Here is a 22,752-nt window from a genome sequence, read left to right as displayed (position 1 = left end):
AAAAGGGACCCCGAGTTCTTTTGCAGTGGTTTCCCTTTTTCATACCTATTACAGGTTCATGTGTGGCAACTACGAGGAAGTTAATGGATCTGGATGCAACTTGAAAACTACTCATCTCTCCAATGCCCACAGAAAAGTCATACCTAGGTTTTCAAGGTCCATTACTTCACTTGAATATGAATTGAGTCAAATAAGAAATACATATCTGGATGGACTTTTGCCATGGCAGCAAGACACTAGTTAAGAAGCCCACATCCTGCACCTGATCATGTGGCCTTAATTCCCAGCTCTGGCTCCTGATTCCAGCTTCCTGCCAATGCAGACCCTGGGAGGCAGTTAGGATAGCTGAAGTGGTTGGATACCTGCCACTTACATGGGAGATCTCGATTGGGTTCTTGGCTCCTGGTTTAAGTCTGGCCTAGCTCATCATTGCAGGAATCTGGGGGAGGAGGGGGTATACCAGTGGATGGGAACGCTCTCTCTCTCTTTCCCATGGAAATAACTAAACAATTTCTTTCTTCCTTCCTTTCTTTCTTTCTTTCTTTTTTTTTTTTGACAGGCAGATTGGACAGTGAGAGACAGAGAGAAAGGTCTTCCTTTTTCCGTTGGTTCACCCCCCAAGGCCGCTGGGGCCAGCGTGCTGCGGCCGACGCACCGCTCTGATCCGAAGCCAAGAGCCAGGTGCTTCTCCTGGTCTCCCTTGTGGGTGCAGGGCCCAGTGACTTGGGCCATCCTCCACTGCCTTCCCGGGCCACAGCAGAGAGCTGGCCAGGAAGAGGAGTGACCAGGACAGAATCCGGCGCCCCAACCAGGACTAGAACCTGGTGTGCCGGCGCTGCAGGTGGGGGATTAGCCTAATGAGCCATGGCGCTGGCCAGAAATAACTAAATAATTTTTTCAAAGTCTATGTGAAGAACAGTTCTATAAAGTCTGAGCAATAAAATATTGTTCAGTAGTCTAAGCAAACTGAATCCCATGGTACTCGATGTGAGAAAATCAGAGTGACTAGTGGAAAAGGAGGTGAAGGACAGGAATCCCTTATTTCAGTGAAGAAATATAACAATGAGCAGCAAAAAACTACTGCAACCTCACTTGCAGTGGTATAACAAGTCAAAGGGATAGTGCTTAACAGTTACTAAGCTGACAAGTTGAACCACAGTAGGTGATAGTAGCATAGGTTTAGGAAAATCACAAATCACATTCACTACTAGTGAGACGATATGCAAGACGTATCTCCAAGAGGAATTAGCAGCACATCAAATTCTACTAATTCCAGATGAATCAATATATTAAATGTAAATGATCAGACATATAGAAATAATTCTGTGTCTCTGAAGTATTATCATATTAATATGTGTCAAACAGTAAAAACTGATTAGACACATTAAGGTAAATCATTATAAATGCACTGCAAGTCCTAGAAATCAGATCTAAAATAAGGAAGAATATGAAATTTAGTCATGATATAAAGCTAAGAGTAGTTTACAAGCCTATGTATAAAGTAATTGAAGTACATTCACATTATGTATTTTCTTCATTTATATGTGATTTAAATAGATATCTGATATCAAAGATATACTCAAAAGGGCAATTTAATTCAGTCTCTGGTTGATGGGATTAGTGAATATTTGTATATTATATCCTAAAATGTTTCAAAATTATTTTATAATTTTTATATTTACATTATAATTTATCATGAACATACATTCATGTACTTTAGTAGGAAAATAACCCTGTTATCTGTAACCATGAAACAGTTTGAATAAGATTTTCAGATGCTAACAATGTCCATTATACACACACACACACACATATATATGTGGACTTAGTTGTCACATGGCTATGGATTGGCTAGCAGCTCTTCTAAATACATAGATTATCTTTGCTGCATCTTTATCCTGGAAACTATTGCTCCTCTGTCTACATAACACTCCTTCTAAAACTGTGTTATTATGCTATCTTTAGTTTTCAACCCATGGAAGCCAACTCAAATGTGAAAGATTCAGTTGTCTGCCCATGCAGTACTGAGAGGCATATGGAGTGCATTGCACCTAAGACCAAGAGTTGACACCGGCTGCATGGTGGTGTCTGGAGTATAAACCAAGGTGTTATCTTAGACAAATATAATCCTTAGTGGTTTGAGATATGGTAAATTTGAAACCAATTCTTCTCCCATGTAGAGCATAGAGATTGGGCAAGAAGTTTCCCCCACTCCCCCAGTGGCAGGGTTGAATCTTTAGTGTGGGTCAGAACAGTAGAAGTTGTTCTTGTATTAAGATCTGAGAAGGGAAAGTTCAGAAAGTCACAGGACACCTTCTGTTGTCTACAAGGAATGAGCAGCTGCAGTGTGGATGCACAACCTCACAGGGCTGCTGACTCCTGAGATTTTCCATAAAATTTCAGACAGAACTTAGAATGTGCCCTTTTGTTCCAAGTTGATTTTGGGCAAAATACTTAAAATTTAACAGATATAATGCAAAAATAAGCACATTCAAACATCTAAAACACAACCAAAGAAATTTCTTTTCATTGTTACTGACTATATTGCATGAATAACAGTTTTTATCAACAATAAAAAAGATATTTGGGGTTAAAGTCCCGACCTGAAGTGCTGGCATCCCATATGGGTGCAGGTTCAAGTCCCAGTTGCTCCTCTTCTGATCTAGCTCTCTTCTATGTCCTGGGAAACCATCAGAAGATGGCTCAAGTCCTTGAGTACCTGCACCCATGGGAGACCAGGAAGAAGCTTCTGGCTCCGGGCTTCGGATTGGCTCAGCTCTGGCCATTGCAGCCATTTGGGCAGTGAACCAGCAGATGGAAGACCTCTCTCTCTGTCTCTACCTCTCTCTCTAACTGTCTTTCAAATAACTAAAAATAAATCTTTTTAAAAAATATTCTCACTCTCTACCCTCTCTCTTTCTCTCCCCCTCATCTGTCTTTTTATCTTTCTACCTGCCTTTCTTTCTGACCACCCTACTTCTCCCTAATTCTTCTCTGTCTCTCTGGCATATTGGTATTGGTATTTTAATATTAAAATACCTTTGGCATGATGACTACTAAACTCTCCTGGAATTTCACTGAAATGTAAAATTAAAATAAATATTAAATCCAATGGAAGGAAGTTTGAACTCATCTGGCTCAATTCTCTTTATTTAAAAGAAGGGTTCAGAGATTATTGACAACTTATGAATGACCTATAAAGTCCCAAATTAAATTAATAGTAACTTTTTAAACAAAGTGACAAAATTTAAATCGCATAGAAACAACAAACCTGATATATCAAAGCAATATTGATATTTCCTATTATTTCACTGCTATCAGCTTTAAATTTTCATTAAGAATCTGAAAAAAGTTCTCTTGAATTCTTACATACATATCATTGTTTAGCTGGAAAGGGAGAAATATTTTTTAAAATGATATTCATTAATATAGTATAGTGATTCACAAAAACCTACATGTATAACTAACATAAATGGTAGCACAATTCTATGTTTTCCTAAGCAAGTGTACAAGGTTTTATTTTGATGAAAAAGTTATTCTAGGAATTTCTTTGGCAAATAGACCCAATATACATTTTTTTCCATACTGAATTTTATTTTATATTAAAAAAGTCAACAATAATAAAGACCTCTCACACACACACACACACACTATAAACACCTGGATGAGTTTTTGTTTTTGTCCATGCTGATACCGGAACAACTATTAAAGTGCAAGTTTTGCGTTTTGTTTGTCCTTTGTGCGATTCCTCACACCCTCATGTAAACAAGTCACTTGCCTAGGACTGGCAGTTCCAGAGCGCAAAGGCCTCGGGGCTGTGCCAGGGCCAAGGACAAGCTAATGCTCGCCGGTCCTGACCCCCGGGCAGGGCAGGACGTTCCTAGAACCCAACAGCGGCCTGCCGCCCCTACCTCCCCTCTCCCACCCTCCTCTCCCTGTCATTGGGGTCCCTCAGAGAGGTTGGAGGAGCCCCAGGCTGAGCCAATAATCTTTCCTTCCGAACAAATGACCGTCCCTTCTCGACTGGTCAGCGCCTTCCCCGGGGCGCACAGCCAGGCCGCCGCCGCCGTCCTTCTCGCGGATGTACAGGAGGTCACTGTGCACGCTCGGCCTGCGCGCCAAGGGCGCCACGATGCCGAAGGCGTCGCCGGGGTGGTCATCGTCCCTGCCCGCGCACTGCAGCCACTTGGCACACAGCGCCTTCTTGCTGTGCAGCGCGTCGCAGTACTGCACCAACACCTTGCGGTCCAAGTCCAGGCTCATCTCGCTCCACAGCTTGGCCATGGCGAAGAGCGCGCGGAACGTCTCGTCCGGGCTGCTGTTTCTCTTGGCCGAGATCTCGACGTAGGCGCAGCGCCGGGGGTCGTCGCCCACCAGCTGCTCGATCTCGCGCGGCTCCAACTCGCAGTAGAAGTCCCGGTCGCCCTTGTTGCCGCACACTACCAGCGGCACGTCCGTCTCCTTGGTCTTGTTCTTGAAGCACGACTTGGTGTCCAGGATCTGCTGCTTGAGCCTCTACACCTCCTCGAAGAAGTCGCGGTTGTCCAGGCTGAACACCAGGATGCGCACGTCTCCCGTGAGGATGGAGAGGCGCCTCCTGGCAAGGAACGGGTGGTTGCCTGACGTGTCGAGGATGTCCAGCTGGTACAGCTCGCCGCGAATGGAGTAGAACTTGCGGTGGAAGTCCTCGATGGTGGGCGTGTAGGCGTCCTCAAAGCGGCTGGTGAGGAAGCACGACACAATGGCCGTCTTGCCCACCTTGGACGAGCCCAGGACCACCATGCGGGAACAGTTCTTGGCCGGGATTCCTGCTCAGCTCCGAGTAGCCCGGGCACATCTTGTTGAGCACCGTGGCCAGTTTCATGGGGGCGAGAGGAGCACGGGGGCGGGCAGCGGCCGGAGAGCTCGGCGGGGACAGGCGCAGAGAGGCTCCCACTCGGCTTGGTTCTGCTCAAATCCTTAGGGGCAGGATCCCGGGAACAGAGCACTCTGGCTCCCTGCACCCGCCGTCTGGGTTTATATGCAGCCCGCGGCCGCCATCCCCGCCCACCAGGAACCACGCCCCCTTTCGCCCAAATTAAATTAATAGTAACTTTTTAAACAAAGTGACAAAAGTTAAATGTCAGAGAAACAACAAACCTGATAAATTTCACAGAAATAGTGATATTTCCTATTATTTCACTGCTATCAGATTTAAATTTTCATTAAGAATCTGAAAAAAGTTCTCTTGAATTCTTACATATACATATCATTGTTTAGCCAGAAAGGGAGAAAATATTTTTAAAAATGATATTCATTAATATGAGTATAATAATTCACAAAAACCTACATGTGTAACTAACACAAATGGTAGCACAACTCTGTGTTATCCTAAGCAAGTGTACAAGGTTCTATTTTGATGAAAAAGTTATTCTAAGAATTTTTTTTGGCAAAATAGACCCAATATACATCTTTATCCTCAGATGGAAAAAAGATAATTTCACCAATTTCATTGTTTTACTCATCATGACTTTGCTTTTAAAAACGATTATTTTTATTTATTTGAAAGGCAGAGAGAGAGAGAGAGAGAGAGAGAGAGATTGAGAGCTTCGATGTTTTGGTTCACTCCCAAATAACTGCAAGGGCTAGGGCTGGGCCAGGCCAAAACCAGAAGCCAGAAGTGTCTTCCAGGTATCCCACATGGGAAAAGGGCCTAAGCACTCGGACCATCTTCCACGGCTTTCTCAGGAGCATTATTAGGGAGTTGGATTGGAAGTGGAGTAGCCAGGACTCGACCAGCACCCTTATGGGATGCCAGCATCACAGAACGAAGGCTTTACCCCCTAACCCATGGCAAAAGCTCCATTCATCATGACTTTCATCCCAAATCCTACCAGAGTGGCTCCCAGCCAGCCCACACCTGACAAGCAAAACAGCACAAATCCTCAGGTGCCTCCTTTGCTGAGGATGGTAATAAGATCACAGCCCCATGACAATTGCCATGTTGCTTAACATTGCTTAATATTGCCACCATAGCCCAGCTCAGGTACAGGGGATAATTTATACAAGCACAGAAGAGTGTCTTGTGCTATATGTAAGTGTAAGGAATGTTATCTGGGAATAACAAAAGTGCAAGTAGTGAAGCTTTTAATTCCCATTGCTACAACTGCCCTCGACTGAGCGTGTTTTACTCCATTACTATTATTGCTTACACATTATTTTAAAAGTTTCTCATTGGGAGTGGTCATTGGGTTCAGCCCTCAGGATGCAGGTTAACATGCCCCCATTCCATAGTGGACTCCTAGCTCTACTTCCAACTCCAGCTTCCTGTCAATGTGCACCCTAGAAGGCAACAGGTGATGGCTCAAGTACCTGAGTCCCTGCCACCCACATGGGAGACTCAGATGCAGTAACCAGCTCGTGGCTTCAGCCTGGCCCTGCCCCAGTTGTTGCTGGTCTTTAAGGAGCGAATCAACTAGCAGATGAAGATCATTCTTCTCTTGTTACCTCTCTATTCTCTCTACCTCATTCCTTCATCTCCCCTTCACCTTTGCTTTCAAATAATAGGTAAATTTAATACTTTCCAAAATGCTAATTTTAACATTTATGTCTCCTAGTTGGAGAAAAGTTAAATAAAACATAGTTTGTGTTTAATATCAGATTTAATTACACAATTAATTTAATTGTTAATGATTTCACCTCAGCTAATATATGTTCCAATCTTGAAAGAACTAATCTGGGTACTAAGAAAAATGGAATTTCCTCATCCATATCAGCAGGTCTTTGTGAGTGATCAGTATTTTACTGCTCTGTTAGCCTTTTAAAGATTATTCTTTCATTTTATATAGGCAAGGTTATCTAAAAGTACTTTCCATGAAGTCTGCTTATGTGTTTGTGTGTGTTACTAAAGCACTGCTAGAACTTACATCTAAGGAAAGGGAGTAGTAAATACTTTCCACTGGCTACCAATTATATTAACTCAAACTCCTTTGTCAACTAAAGCATCGCCATTCTTACACTTTAAAAATAATTTAAGGGGCTGGCACTGTGGCGTAATGCGTAAAGCCACTGCCTACAGTTGTATCATCCCATATGGGTGCTGGTTTGAGTCCAAGCTGCTCCACATCTGATCCAGCTCTCTGCTAATAGCCAGTGGAATATGGCCCAAGTCCCTGGGCCCCTGCACCCCCATTGGAGACCTGGATGATGCTCCTGGCTCCTGGCTTCGAAAAGACCCAGCTCTGGCCATTGCAGCCATTTGGGGAGTGAGGTAGCAGATGGAAGATCTCTCTCTCTCTCTCTCTCTCTCTCTCTCTCTCTCTCTCTCTCTCTGCCTTTAAAATAAATAAATCTTTTCAATATAAAAAATAATTCATGCCAAAGAAACCATGCACAAATACAAGTTTTCTCACATAGTAGGAAGACCTTGATCCATGATGTCCACTTGATATATATTTTTCACTATACAATGATGAAGAAAGCTGAAAGGTTTCTGGAAAAGATGCAGTGATCAAGAGGAGAGATTCAAGTTTCCATAGATAGAAAAGTTGGCTGCCTACTTGCTGCTCTGTCTCAAAGGCCCATCATTAACTGGGTGCCATCTGACACAGCAAGCCATTGGGTATGCACAGCAACATACTCTCATCAAGCTGAATACTCCTCATCCACTCTGAGCAGAACCTTTAGATTCAAGCAAGTTACAGGGAGAACTGGCCCAAATGCCCCTGGTCTCCACTGCTGCTACTCTCTTTCCTGCCCCAGACTCTGCCTGTTGCCACTTAAGAATTTTGCTGTGATCAACAGAGAACATGTCTTGGGCCCAGTTTGCAGGACATTCTGCATTGTATCCGGGCACTGCCTGAAAGAGGACACCAGCCATAAGAATGCAACAAAAGACATACAAAGGGCAAGTGTGCTCTGTTTCTCTGAGCAAGTGTGCTGGCTGTTCTTCAGCTTGCAGAGGATGGGCTGTCTTGGTCTCCATATTATTGCAAGCCATTTCCTACCATAAACTCTCCCTTCCTCTCTTCCCTCCCACACACATGCACATACACATGAGGGTATTTCAAAATGTTTCTGGAAAAATGGAATTGAAGCACATGTATTTGATGCAAGGACTTTTTGAATTTGTGTATTTTTTTAACAGGCAGAGTTAGACAATGAGAGAGAGAGAGAGAGAGAGAGACAGAGAGAAAGGTCTTCCTTCTGTTGGTTCACCACCCAAATGGCCGCTATGGCTGGCATGAAGTACCAATCTGAAGCCAGGAGCCAGGTGCTTCTCCTGCAGATGCAGGGCCCAAGCACTTGGGCCATCCTCCACTGCCTTCCCGGGCCACAGCAGAGAGCTGGACACGAAGAGGAGGAACCGGGGCAGAATCTGGTGCCCCAACCAGGACTAGAACCTGGGGTGCCGGTGCTGCAGGTGGAGGATTAGTCTAGTGAGCCACGTCGCTGGCCATGTGTATTGCTTTTTTATAATATACATTTTCTTTTTTTCTTTTTTTTCTTTATTTGAAAGAGTTAGGCAGTGAGAGAGAGAGAAAGGTCTTCCTTCCATTGGTTCATTCCCCAAATGACTGCAACAGCCAGTGCTGCACTGATCCAAAGCCAGGAGCCAGGCACTTCTTCCTGGTCTCCCTTATGGCTGCAGGGGACTAAGCACTCGGGCCATCCTCCACTGCCCTCCTGGGCCACAGCAGAGAGCTGGACTGGAAGAGATACAACCAGGACTAGAACCTGGTGCCCATATGGGATGCTGGCCCCACAGGCAAAGGATTAATCAAGTGAGTGATGGCGCCGGCCTCTATAATGTGCATTTCCTAGAAACTAGTTTAAGAAACTGTGTTTATATACAGGATATGTGTACCCTTTTGATTCTGTTTCTCTGGACACCTCCCACTAATTCAGATGGAGGCAAACTTGCCATTTGACTTTTTTTATTTGATTGATGAAAATGTCCATTGAGTTATGAAACAGCATCAGGAAAGGTTAACTTTCACTTGATAAAAGAGTGGTACTGTCTTATTAGAGCTCAGTTATGATACCAACGATGTGGCAGTATCATGAGAGCAGAGGCAAGCTATTTGGATGGCTGCAAATATTCTGATATAGCATCTAATAGTCAGTGCTTCTCCTCTGATAGCCAGAGTTTATGGGTCCAGGCATATAGGGCCAGAAATGAGAATGGCACCACCTAGTATTACCTCTAGTGACCCAGAATCCCAAATTTTGCTTCTTATTCCTGTGACTTTATGTTCTGCTAGCCTAGAGGTCTTTGTTCCAGTGGGAGGAGGGCTTCAGGAGCAAATGATGCCATTGAAGTGGACGTTAAAAGATGCAACACAAGCCCTTCAGCTCCTCATGCCCCTGAGTCAATTTGTCAAGAAGGAAGCTATCATGTTGGCTGTGATGGCCCTGACTTTTAGGAGGATCATTTGGTCACCACTCCACACTGGAGGTAAGGAAGAGTATTTCTAGAATTTCTACAGCATCTTTCAATATTATCAGGCCATGTGATCAAGATAAGCAGAAATCAAGGTGCAACAAACCAACCCAAAGAGAACTAATGGCTCAGATCCTTCAAGAATGATGGTTTGGGTGTTCCCACCACAGAAAGAATCAGGATCATCTGAGGTGCTTGTGGAGGGCAAAGGGCATGCAGCATGGACATTGTAACCACCACAACCACATGGCCAGTTACAGAAAGGCAGACCAGGGACCTGCATTGTGACAAAGCAAATTAAGCCACAGCCTGCAACACCAGCATCCACATGGGTGCTGCCTTCTTGGGAAAGCAGTGGAGGATGGTCTAAGTGCTTGGGCCCTTGCCACCCTTGTGGGAGACTGTGAAGTAGTTCCAGGTCAACCTGACTCAAACCTGGTTGTAGGAACAGATGACCCAGCAGATGAAATCTCTCTTTCTCTCTCCTCTCCACTCTTTCTCTCCCTTTCCCCACCCCAACACCCCAACTCTGCCTTGCAAATACATCATAAAAATATTAAACAAAAATGAGTACTATAATTTTCATGAATACTTTCTCTTTATTTTGTTACTAATATCTGTGTGTTTGTGTAAAACAAATGTATTTTTGTTTCCTCTCTTACTCCCAAATTTTATGACATGATTTTTGATTCTACATCTATGTTTAAGTATTGCTAATTTTATATGATAACATTTAAGTTATGGGATATTGGAAAAAGTGTAAACAACACTCAAGGGTTTTCCCATCTTCTGGAGAAGGGTTCTCACATTTTGGTTCTATGCAGGATAGTTGTATTGTGTTAGGTAGAATTATGACTGAATTACTGTCTTTATTTGCAGAAGAGTGTGGCTTAATCCAGAGATACATATGGGTTGCGTATTGACAAGGGATACACATGTGCTGGTAAATTTTTAAGGGTCAATTTCACTCAACCAAGAGATTCCCTGATACCTGGTAAAACACTATTCCTGAGTATGTTTCTGGAAGGGACAGCATTTGATTCAGTAGACTGAGTGAAGATTACCCTCATCAATTGGGTAGTTTTGAAATGATCTAGAGTTCATGAGAGAAAGTTTTTATTGCCAATGCCCACAATTATTGTTTTTGAGACATCCTGGTTTTGGACAATTATAGAATCTGAAAATAACATTAATCGTGTGTCATGAAAGAAAATGTCACTTTTAGTCAAACCAAGTAAATCCCAAGTCAGAAATTTTAACTAAAATAAAATTGATCTCACTTTCTGTATTTCTTAAAGACAATTATTATGGGCTTATTTGATACATAATAAAAATCCTGTTTGTTCTATTGTGATTAGTACAGATAAAAATCATCAGGTCAAGTTTAATAACTTGGTTTCTTTTTATTGTTGATAATTTATTAATATTTAAAGGAAAAGTTATATAGTAGTTCTCCCTGAAGTTTTGTTTTACGTTTTTTAGAAAGGTTTTATTTAATGAATACAAATTTCATAGATACATCTTTAGGAAAACATAGCAGTTCTTCCCCCCATACCCACCCTCCCACCCCCAACTCCTGTCCCACCTCCTACTCCTTCTCCCATCCCATTATTCATTAAGATTCATTTTTAATTATTTTTATATACAGAAGACCAACTCTATACTCTGTAAAGACTTCAGCAGTTTATACCCACACATTCACATATAGTATAAAGTACTGTTTGAAAACAAGTTTTATCATTAATTCTCATACTACAACTCATTAAGGACAGAAGCCCTACATGGGGAATAAGTGCACAATGACTCCTGTTGTTGATTTAGCAACTGACACATTTATAACATCAGTGATCACTCAAGGCTCTTGTCACGAGCTGCCAAGGCCATGAATTCCTTTTGAATCTACAAACTCCATCAATACTTAGAACCATAAGTAAAGTGAAAGTTCTCTCCTCCCTCCAGGGAAAGTACATCCTTCTTTGATGGCCACTTCTTTCCACTGGGATCTCACTCACAGAGATTCTTCATGTGATCATTTTTTGCAACAGTGTCTTGGCTTTCCATGCCTGAAATGCTCTCATGGGCTTTTCAGCCAGATCCAAATGTCTGAATGGCTAATTCTGAGGTCAGACTGCTGGTAAGTGCATTTGTCATTCTATGAGTCGGCTGTGTAGCCTACTTCCCATGTTGGATAATTCTATCCTTTTAAATTCTATCAATTATAACTTGATTTCTATAATGGGAAATTCAGGTTTAAAATGAACAATATGCATTGAAATGAAAATGTTTCTAGATATTGGCAATCCCAGATCAATGCTAAAAGGCAATAAAAAGCACACAAATTCCTTTTTTTACTGAAATTTTATTCAACATGATACTGGAAGGCCTACCTAGAGAAATTGGGCAAGAAAAATAAAGGACCTCCAAATTGGAAAGGAGGAAGTCAAATTGTCACTTTTGGCAATTGAAATTATATTAGAAAATCCCTAAGGTGCAACCAAAAACCTTATAGAACTAAGACATTCAGCAAAGTTGTAGGCTACAAAGTAGGTGTACAAAACCAGTAGCACTGTTATACACTGATAGTGAATCATCTAGAAAAGAAACCTAGAGAGCAATCCAATACCCAAGAGCTACAATAAAGAAAAAGAATACCCAAGAATAAATGCAATCAAGGAGACAAAAGATCTCTAAAGCAAAGCCTAAAAATCATAGATGAAAGATATTGAAGAGTATCTTTAAATTTGGGAGTAGCATGCAATACTCGTAGATTTAAGGGCTACAGTACACTATTCCAATGCACATACCCAGCACAATGTGATCCTACCAGACAATTAGCCTTCCCAGAGATCTTATTTCTTTGTGGCTTTGGGTCCTGTCCAGGGTCCTGTTGTTCAGCCTCAAAGATCCCTTTCATGCAGAGCAGGTCTAGTGGTGAGAACTGTCCACATCCCTCCAATCTTCATGATCGAACTTCAAGGTTGATGCTACAGTATAAAGAGGAGGGGAACCCAGGGCTCCACTCTCTTTTACAGGATGAATGAGATTCTCTTTTCTAAAAAAACACATTTATTTATTTGAAAGTCAGTTACAGAGAGCAAAGGCAGGAGACAGAGAGAGAGGGTGGCAAGAGTGAGGGAGGAAGAGGGAGAGATAACTTCCAACTGCTGGTTCACTTCCCAAATAGCTACAATTGCCACTTCTGGGTTAAGTCAAAGCCAGGACCCCAAAACTCCATCCAGGTCTCTCCATGGGTGGTAGAGGCCCAACTACTTGAACCATCTTCTGTTGCTTTCCCAGGCACAATAGTAGGGATCTGGTTTGGAAGTGGAGCCAGGCCTCCAATCAGCACCCACATGGGATGCTGGTGTAGCAGGGTTTAACCTGCTGGATTGCAGTGCCAGCTGCAGGCTACCTGTCTTGACTGGGTGAGGTCTGTGCTTTCACCATCTGAGAACACCCCAGGGAGGCACGCTCTTTCCTTAAAATTTACTGGTGAGTTTTGGGTTAAGGTGTGGTACTTTTTGAAAGACTACAATGCCACTTTCCACACATGTACTTAGCTTCATTCAACCACAGCAAACCACCAGCCTTTTCCATCTTACCATTTCTCTCTAAAGAAGGCAGATCAGCAGCATAAAGTGAGTTCTTTCCAGACATCAAGTCTGCTGGAGCCCTGATCTTCATCTTCCAGCCTCCAGAACAAACACTGAGGAAAGAATTTCAGTTCTTTTTCAATGTCTCAGTTCATGACACTTTGTTAGAGTAGCCCAGGAACCCTGAGACATCAAAAATGTATTGATTTTCTCCTGCTTTTCTAAGGACAATTTGGAGAATGCAGCTCTTTCAGCTGACATGAAGTTGGCTCTCCATACCTGGACTATACCAACCCAGCTATCTTCTGGTACTCCAGGGTTTCTAAGAAGAAATCTGTTGAGGATCTTAGTGGAAAAGGATTATGAAAGATCCCTTTCTCTCAGCTCTGCCCATGTGAATAATGTGCATGGTGGTGTCATGGGCAACAGAACACTTTGTCAAGGTTATCCTGATGCCAGAAAAGTTGTAACATCATTCTGAGACCTATTCAGGGTTAAAGGCAATGGGATGTGTCTCTTGAAGGCAGATAATCAGCGGTCTTAAAGATACATGGCTGTTATCACTCTTTTTTATTATTACTTATTTACTTATTTATTTTTTACAGGCAGAGTTAGACAGTGAGAGAGAGAAAGACAGAGAGAAAGGTCTTCCCTTTTCCATTGGTTCACTCCCCAAGTGGCTGCTATGGCCAGCGTGCTGCCACCGGCACTGTGCCAATCTGAAGCCAGGAGCCAGGTGCTTCCTCCTGGTCTCCCATGTGGGTGCAGGGCCCAAGAACCTGGGCCATCCTCCACTGCACTCTGAAGCCACAGCAGAGAGCTGGACTGGAAGAGGAGCAACCTGGACAGAACTGGAACCCCAACTGGGACCAGAAGCCGGGGTGCCAGCGCCACAGGAAGAGGATTAGCCTAGTGAACCATGGCGCCAGCCCGTTATCACTCTAAACAAGAAGTGAAAAGGCCATTGGTAATACTACGTGTTTTAATGTTCAAAAAATAACCATCAATCTGTATCATCAATCTAAGCCAAAAACACTTGGGGTCTTTGATATTAAGAGGAAGCTTATTGAGGAAACCCCCAAGGATTAGCTGTGGCTGTGTTGGTCCCCACCCATCTCTGACTTCATAAGGACCAACTGTCATGAAATAGAAATTCGTGCAAATTCCTGCTGGACTGCCACTGGTCCATTTCTCGCTCTGACTTCATAAGGAGACCTATGATGACAGAATTCCACATGCCTATATAAGTGGCTGCATAGCCCAGGTTTTTGTCTGCTTTACCAGGAAGCTCTTTTGGTGACCTGTGTGACTTGGACCCATCTTTCTAGCACTGGTGCTTTTTGGTGTTGGTGTGCTGTTTTGTTTATTTGTTTCTTGTTCTATTTGGTTCCTTCCTTTCCTCATTTTGCTTTAGTTTCTTTTTTTTTTCCTCCTATTTCTTTTTTTGGCCCATTTTGTCTTTTTTTGCAGGTTTTTTTTTTTTTCACTTTTGGCTTCCCCTATCTTTACCTAGACAATGCTGCTAGATTTCTTAGTGCTTGTGTAGCTATTTGATGTTTTGTGTTGTTTTTATTTTGGGGGGGGGGGGTTCTGGTATTTGTTTTCTATTTTGGTTAGATAGGACTCAGTCTTGCCACTGTGTGTCAGTGTAGTTCATGTAGCTACTGTGATACCTTAGTCAGATCAGAAGTTAGACCACTGTTGTCCCTTTATTTTCTTAGGTATTGTAGAGTAGCTCCTTAGTTAGTATTATGGACAGGAATATTCGACAGAGTAGTGCAGAGAGTGTAGTTAGGGACACCAGCATGGAAGGCCATGAGGACCTAGATGTCAACACCAGCCATCAGCTTGGTCTCCAGTTGCTGTCAGCCCTGGGCAGGGTCAGCTTCGGCATGGTGGTGCTGGCCCTCCAGTCTTCCAGCCAGTGGCAGGTGGCCATGATGCTGTTCAAGGAAGACACCAGCAACCCCTTCGGCACCGGGCAAGTGATGCAAGAGGCCAGCATCATGCTGCTCCTGAGGCACCAGAATATCATGGAGCTGTTGGAGGTGGGTTGCGTTGGCCATTACCACTGCCTGGTGATGGGGCTGGCAGACGGGGTGGCCTCTACCAGCACGTGATGAGCTGTGGTGGCCTGACAGAGCCTGAGGCCATGGTCATGTTTGACCAAATCCTGGCGGCCATGGGCCACTGCCATGAGCAGCAGGTGGCACACAGGGACCTCTAGCTGGGGAACCTGCTGCTGGACTTGCAGCTCAATGTGAAGCTGGCAGGGCTTCTGTGGGACTCCAGAGTACAGTGCCCCCGAGGTGTTCCAGCAGGAGCCCTATGACGCCTTTGCCTCAGATATGTGGAGCCTGGGGGATCATCCTCTTTGCCACGCTGACGGGGGCCATACCCTTCAGTGGTAAGGACTTGGTCGAGCTATGTGACTGCAACCAGAGGGGGAGCTATGAGTTCCCGTGTGCAGCCTGCTCGGCACTTGAGGAGCTCCTGAGTTCACTCCTCAGCATGGAATCGTGCAACAAGTCTACAGCAGAAATCACCCACCAGCAATGGTGGTTTGACCCCTTAGAAGAAGGAACAGAGGGTGAGGAGGTGGCCCTGGTGCAGCCCTTGAGGGTTCCCGAGGACCCAGAGGCCCAGGAGTACCTGGTTGGCCTGTGTCTGCTTCCGGACGCTGGAGTCTTGGTGCCATCTGGTCCTAGTGGATCCAGCCAGATGTCCCTGCAGCCAGACTCCCGGAGCCTGGAGCAGGTACAACCCTGTTGGCAGAGCACGGGTCTGGCTGTGGTCTCCCAACACAGCCTCATGGCTTTGTGGGCATGAGGGAGATCCAGAGTGCACCTGCCCTTCTCACCTGCCCTCCCCTGTCACCTCAGGGACACAGGGAGCCTGAAACTGAGCCGGAGTCTGAGTCAGAGGTGGAGTTGGATTCAGAGTTGGTGCTGGAGCCAGAGTTGGATCTGGAGACCGAGTCAGAGTCAGAACCTGAGCCAGAGCCTCAGAGGGAGCCTGCTGTTGCTGCCCCAGTGGTTGCCTTTTCCCTACCTGGACATCTGCATGAGAGGAGCGCTGGTGCCAGCCCAGCCCCTGAGCCTGTCACTGGGCCAGCCCCTCCACCCCCAGCCCCAGGAGCAGTCTGCACCCGGTGGTGCCAGAGGTCCCAGCAGCTGAGCTGGAGGAGGCTGGGACCTCAGCATCGGCCTCTGTACTGAGCAAGGGCTGGCAGGGGCTGGGCAGGAGGATTGGCAGGAGGATCCTCAGATTCCTCCTGTGTGCCTGCTGCCTGCTGGCCCCAGTCAGCAGCCCTGGCCCCCACAGCTGAAAAGTGGCCCCCAGGTAGCCTACCTCAGGTGCAAGCTGAGATGCCTGAGGACTCTCATTTGCTTGAGACTTTGCTGTGCTTCTCATCAATAAATATCTTAACTGTATGCATGGAACTGGTCCTGTAAGGTGTTTGGGTCCTTGTGTGCACCTTGGCACAGCTGGATGGAGTTGACTACCTGATGAATCTCACCTGGATGATACAGTCCCCTCTCATTACTCTAGGGCTAACATAAAGTGTTCTGCCTCCTTCCAGGACAGAATCAGGACTGTGAGTGCTTTAGCTTGAGCAGTGGTCAGGCCATTCTTGGAGGATCTCTGGGAAGTTACAGTGGAAAATGACTTCAGAGAAATCTCAAGATCACCTCCAGGAGTGACAAATGGTTCATGGTAATCCTGATGATAAGGCTGTGAGCCATGTGCAGGGCAGACATGTAAATATTCTGTGTGAGCTCCCAGCACACGTGTGATCTGGCTACTGTTGTCAGAAGTGCAATGAGAACACAGGTCCTGCTGCCATGTATGCCCCTGCCCTAAGTCCACAACACAATGACAAGTTCCCAAGAAGCAGGCCATGTGGGAGTCACAGAAATGGCCTAGGTGGGGGCCCCACTGGGCTTGGTTTTCCTGAGCTTGCTTCTCATTCCCTAACTGGTCATGTCCAGTATCATGGCCCTTTCCCCAAGACGTGTTCCCCTCCCCAATCTGTAGCCTCGAACAAATCTGTGAGTCTTTGCCACTTACCACTCAGGTTCCCTGAACCCTGGGTGCCAAAATGGAGATTGCTAGTAAAACACAGCCACCACAAGGGGCTAGCAGGCAGGTGCCTTTGATAAGTCAGATTCCATGGCCCCAGTCACCTGCATTTCCATGAGAGACATTGAATGTGTGATTGGGGAAGTGCCTCAGGGGCTTTCTCTGGGTAAGTCTTTCCTTTTCGGTGACCTACAGTAGTCATGGCCAAGTATAGACCTGGGTCCCCCTCCCATTCAGGTGAGAATGTCCTTCACCTGGAGGCAGGGCTGAGGAAGAAGCAGGCAGGGATAGGGGTGGCAGGCTTGTTGCCCCTGTCTGCTCCCTGGTGTGGATTTTCTTTATGCCCAGCAGCCCAAAATGTGGACTCTCAGCATTGCTGTCCTTCAAACCCATGCCTGGCTCTATCACTTCAGGGCAGGACACAGCTCCTCCCCTCACATTGGGAACCTTAGCTCACCTGCCCCCCTGCCCGCCTTTCCCTCTGCACACATTGGATGGCCTTGTTAGACACTGATCTAAGGCCACCTCTGGGCCTTTGCACGTGCTCTTTCTTCCCTGAGAAGCCAGCAAGCCGGGGTCACCAATCCAGAATCTGGGACCATATCTGGCTCTCCCATGTTGGGTGTCAGGGGCTCAAGGACTTGGGCACTCATCTGCTCCCTTTCTAGAATGCATGGGAGTAGGAATGTGAAATCGAATGCAGTGCCAGATGAGGACCCAGGCACCTGGCAGGGTGTGTGTGCATCCCTAGTTGGGTCTTAACCCTTGCCCCAGACACCTGCACCTCTTGGGTTTTATTTAAACTTTAATGAACTCTATCTGAATGCTGCTATGGAGACCAGAGCACTTCTGTTTTTGAATCTTTAAACATGCACTGCATGAAAACATAAGTAGATGTATTTCAGGTATCACTTACAGAAATCTTATACTTCAGATTTCCTTCAAAACTCTCTCCAAGAAACACTGACAATCATTTAATCCACTCTTTTGCTATAGTGACATTATCTTTGGTTCTGTCAAAGAAAAAAATCTGAAAATAGAGTTCACCAGTACATTTTAATTTGCATATATTTTAGAATTCAACAATAGGTATGCTGGAATAGATTGAAAACATTTATTGGGAAGCAAATGGGGAAAAATTTTGTTACAATATCCCTGAAGCAGTCAAAAGTGGTAGAAATGTGTTTCCTGTCATATATTTTTATAAATTTGAATGGCCAAGTTAGAGAGTGTGGACAGAGAGAGAGAGAGAGCCAGAAAGAGAAAGAGAGAAAGGAGGGAAATGCCAGAGAGAGAGAGACAGAGAGAGATTTCATCAGCTCGTTCACTTCCCAGAAGGCCACAGTGACCAAAGCTAGGACAGGCTAAAGTCAGGAGCCAGGAGCTTCATCAAGGTCTCCCACCTGGTGGCAGGGCCCCAAAAATGGCCATATGACACTGCTTTTCTCAGGCCTTTACTAGGGAGCTGGGTCAGCTGTGGAGCCTCCTGCTTAGGAACTGGTGTCTACTGGGGATATCAGCATTCCATGCAGCAGCTTAACTGAGTATGCCACAAAGCTGCCCCCTCCTCCACCCACTCCTAAAACCTTTTTAAATGATTTTTTGAAAGGCAGAGCAACAGAGAAAGAGAGAGTCAGGGAGAGAGAGTGAGAGATCTACTGGTTCAAGCCTGAAATGACTGCAACAGCAGGGGCTAGGCCAGGCTGAACTCAGGAACCAGGAGCTCCATCAGGAAGTCAGATCAGAAACACAGCAGCTGGGACCTGAACCACACCATGTGATGTGGATGCTCCTGTCACAGGCAGCAGCTCAACCCTCTGTGTCCTCACACCGGACCCTCCCCAAACATTTTAAAAGGAACCTGTCATTCTTCTGCAATAGCACTTATGCACTTCATTTGTGATGCTTTGTACAGCACCTGGGGCCAGTGTAGATCACTGTGATAATTCCTATCCTAGACAATCCTATCCTATCCTAGACAATGTGGCAGTGATGCAGATAGGGCCAGCCTTGTGGGATGACATGTAAAGCCACCACCTTAGACCCTGGCACCCCATCTGGCACCCATTCATGTCCCAGCTGCTTCATTTCTGATCTACTCTTTCTCATTGTCTGGGAAAAGAGCAAAAAGTGGCCAAGTCTTCAACTGCTCTGACTTTATAAGGACCAACTCTCATGAAGTACAAATTCGTGCATTCCCTGCAGGACTGCCACTGGTCGCTTTCTTGCTCTGACTTCTTCAGGAGCCCTATGGTGACAGAATTCCCCATGCCTATATAAGCAGCAGCCTGGCCCAGGTTTTTGTCTGCTTTACCATAAAGCATTTTAGTGACCTGCATGACTTGGACCCATCTTTCTAGCACTTGTGCTTGTTAGTGTTGGTGCGCTTTTTGTTTGTTTCTTGTTTTACTTTAGTTTTCCCCCATTTTGTTTAGTTTGTTGTATTTCACCTATTTATTTTTTGGCCCATTTTGTCTCTTTTCACAGCTTTTTTTTTTCTTCCCCCATCTTTAGCCAGGTAGTGCTACTAGACTTCTTAGTGCTAGTGTAGTTATTTAGTGTTTGTTTTTTGGAGATTTTCTGGTATTTGTTTTCAGCTTTGGTTAGAAAGGACTTAGTCTTGTGTCTGCGTTTCAACAGTGTAGTTAATGTAGCTACTGTGGTACGTTAGATCAGCAGGTAGTCACCTGGTTATCCACTTATTTTCTTTCTTTTTTTTAAGTCTTTTTTTTATTTGACAAATAGAGTTATAGACAGTGATAGAGAGACAGAGAGAAAGGTCTTCCTTCCGTTGGTTCACTCCACTAATGGCTACTACCACCAACGCTATGCCAATCCATAGCCAGGAGCCGGGTGCTTCCTCCCAGTCTCCCATGCGGGTACAGGGACCCAAGCACTTGGGCCATCCTCCACTGCCATCCTGGGCCACAGCAGAGAGCCAGACTGGAAGAAGAACAACTGGGACTAGTACCCAGTGCCCCAACAAGGACTAGAACCCGGGGTGCTGGCACCACTGGCAGAGGATTAGCCAAGTGAGCCATGGTGCCAGCCCTCCATTTATTTTCTTAGGTATCATAGTTAGGGTAGCTCCTCAGTGTTTGTGGACAGCAATTTAGACAGAGTAGATCAGACAGTGTAGTTAGGGACACCAGCATGGAAGACTTTGAGGACCTGGATGCCATCACCAGCCGTCAGCTTGTTCTCCAGTTGCTGTCAGTCCTGGGCAGGGACAGCTTCAGCAGGGTGCTGCTGGCCCGCCAGGCATCCAACCAGTGGCAGGTAGCTGTTAAGCTGTTCCATGAAGATGGGAGCAGCTTCTTCGGCACCAGGCATATGAAGAGAGAAGCCAGCATCATGCAGCTAAGCCAGCATCATGCAGCTGCTGAGGCAACAGAACATCAGCGAGCTGCTGGAGGTGGGTTGGGTCAGCCAACACCACTGCCTGGTGTTGGAGCTGGTGGCCAGTGACAGCCTCTATCAGCATGTGAAGAGGCAGAGAAGCTTGCCTGAGCGTGATGCATGGCCATGTTCCATCAGATCGGGGTGGTAGTAGGATACTGTCAAGCTCAGCATGTAGCACACAGGGACCTCATGCTGGACTCGAAAATGAATGTGAAGCTGGCAGACTTTGGGCTCAGCTGCCAGCTGCCTGAGGGTGCGCTGGTGCAGAGATTCTGTGGGATTCCAGAATACAGCACCCTGGAGGTGTTCCAGCAGGAGACCTATGCTGCATTTGCAGCTGACATATATAGTTTCCATGTAATCATCTTCACTATGGTGGCAGGGGATCTGCCATTCAACGGGAAGGACCAAGCCAAGTTGTGGGACTGAATCCAGTTGGGAGCTATGAGCTGCCACGTACAGCCAGCTCAGACCTGGAGGATTCCTCAGTTCACTGCTCAGCCTGGACCCGTGCCACAGGCCTAGGGCAGAAATCACTCAGGAACACTGGTATTTGACCCCTCAGAGGAAGGAGCTGAGAGCAAGGAGGTGGCCCTTGTTTAGCCCCTGGGGGTTCCTGAGGACCCAGAGGCCCAGGAGTACCTGGCAGGCCTGGGTCTGCTGTCAGCTGCTGGAGCCTCAGTGCCATCTGTCCCTCGGGGATCCAGCCGGATGTCTGTGCATCAGGACTCACAGAGCCTGGAGCAGGTGCAGCCCCATTGGTAGAGCACGCTTCTGGTCAAAGGCTCACTGCACAGCCTCGCCATTGTGTGGGGCACCCTTGCACACGCATCCTCGAGGGAGATTCAGAGTGTACCTGCCCTCCTCATCTGGGAGCTCATCACCTCAGGGCCATGGGAGCACAAGCCCAAGCCAGAGTCAGAGTCAGAGCTGGATTGGAATCAGAGCTGGAGCCCAGGTCTGAGCTGGATCCTGCCATTGCCACCACCATGCTTGCCTCTCCACTCCCTGGACAACTGCAAGTGGAGAGGAGCCCTGTTGCCAGCCCAGCCCCCAAGTCTGTCTCTGTGATACCTCCTGCACCCTCTCCCCCAAGAGCAGTAGGGATCCGGTGGTGCCAGAGGTCCCAGAAGCTGAGCTTGAGGAAGCTGGGACCTCAGCAGCTTCCTCTGTCCTGAGTAAGAGCCAGCAGGGGCTGGGAAGGAGGATTGACAGGAGGATCCTCAGATTCCTCCTGTGTGCCTGCTGCCTGCCAGCCCCAGCCAGAGGCCCTGGCCCCTACAGCTGAAAGGTGGCCAACAAGTAGCCTACCTCAGGTGCAAGCTGAGCTGCCTGAGGGGTCTCATTTGCTTGAGCATTTTTTATGCTACTTGTCAATAAAAATCATAAATTTAGGGCTGGTCCTTTGGCATAGTGCCTCTGCCTGCAGTGCTGGAATGTATATGGGCATGGGTTCAAGTCCTGCCTGCCCTACTTCTGATCCAGCTCTCTGCTATGGCCTGGAAAAGCAGTAGAAGATGGCCCAAGTGCTTGGGCCCCTGCACCCACATGAGAGACCTGGAAGAAACTCCTGGCTCCTGGCTTTGGATCAGTGCAGTTCAAGCTACTGCGACCATCTGGGGAGTGAACCAGTAGATGGAAGACCTCTCTCTCTTTGCCTCTCCTTCTCTCTCTGTCTGTAACTCTCTCAAATAAAATCTAACAAAAATCATAACATTATCCATGGAATTGGTCATTTGTGGTATATGGGTCTCTGTGTGCACCTTGGCATGGTTGGATGGAGCTGAATGGCAGGTGGGTCTCACCTGGACAAGTACAGTCCCCTCTTGTGGCTATGGGGATGGCACAAAGGCTGAACTCCTAGACCTGAGAATGGAGTGCTGGTTCCCAGAGGCTGACTAGTGAGGGGCTGGTTATGGAGGTAGTGGTGGTGTGTTGGGGGTGGTAGGTGTGTTGATGGTGAAGGGATGAGGCTGTGGAGGGGAGGAACAGAAGGAGGGAGGGAGAGGCTTAAACGTGCAATTTCTCTTGAACTGGAGGGACATGTTCTGGCATCTGTGACACAGCAGGGAGGTCCTGGTCATTAGTGATGTGCATTGAAGCAGAGCTGAGAGTGCCCATACCTGATGTCCACCTGCATTGCCAATGGAGAACAAGACCTCACCCTGAGGGCCAAAGACCTTGACATTATGGTGTACAGGATTCGCCAGGTATGGACTCAGATAGCTGCTGGTGGGAGCTGGGCAAGGAGTC

The 22,752-nt window shown here is 46.2% G+C and overlaps 1 pseudogene; it reads right to left on the bottom strand.

Moving 5' to 3' along the window:
- Positions 1 to 3,951: 3,951 nt before the first annotated feature.
- Positions 3,952 to 4,864, bottom strand: LOC133754359 (dexamethasone-induced Ras-related protein 1-like; annotated as a pseudogene).
- Between the last annotated feature and the right edge of the window lie 17,888 nt (positions 4,865 to 22,752).

The sequence above is a fragment of the Lepus europaeus genome, assembly GCF_033115175.1.
Source record: "Lepus europaeus isolate LE1 chromosome 23 unlocalized genomic scaffold, mLepTim1.pri SUPER_23_unloc_1, whole genome shotgun sequence".
Taxonomy (NCBI): Eukaryota; Metazoa; Chordata; class Mammalia; order Lagomorpha; family Leporidae; genus Lepus; species Lepus europaeus.
The sequence above is the reverse complement of the archived record's forward strand: the minus strand, read 5'-3'. Positions and strand labels throughout refer to the sequence as shown.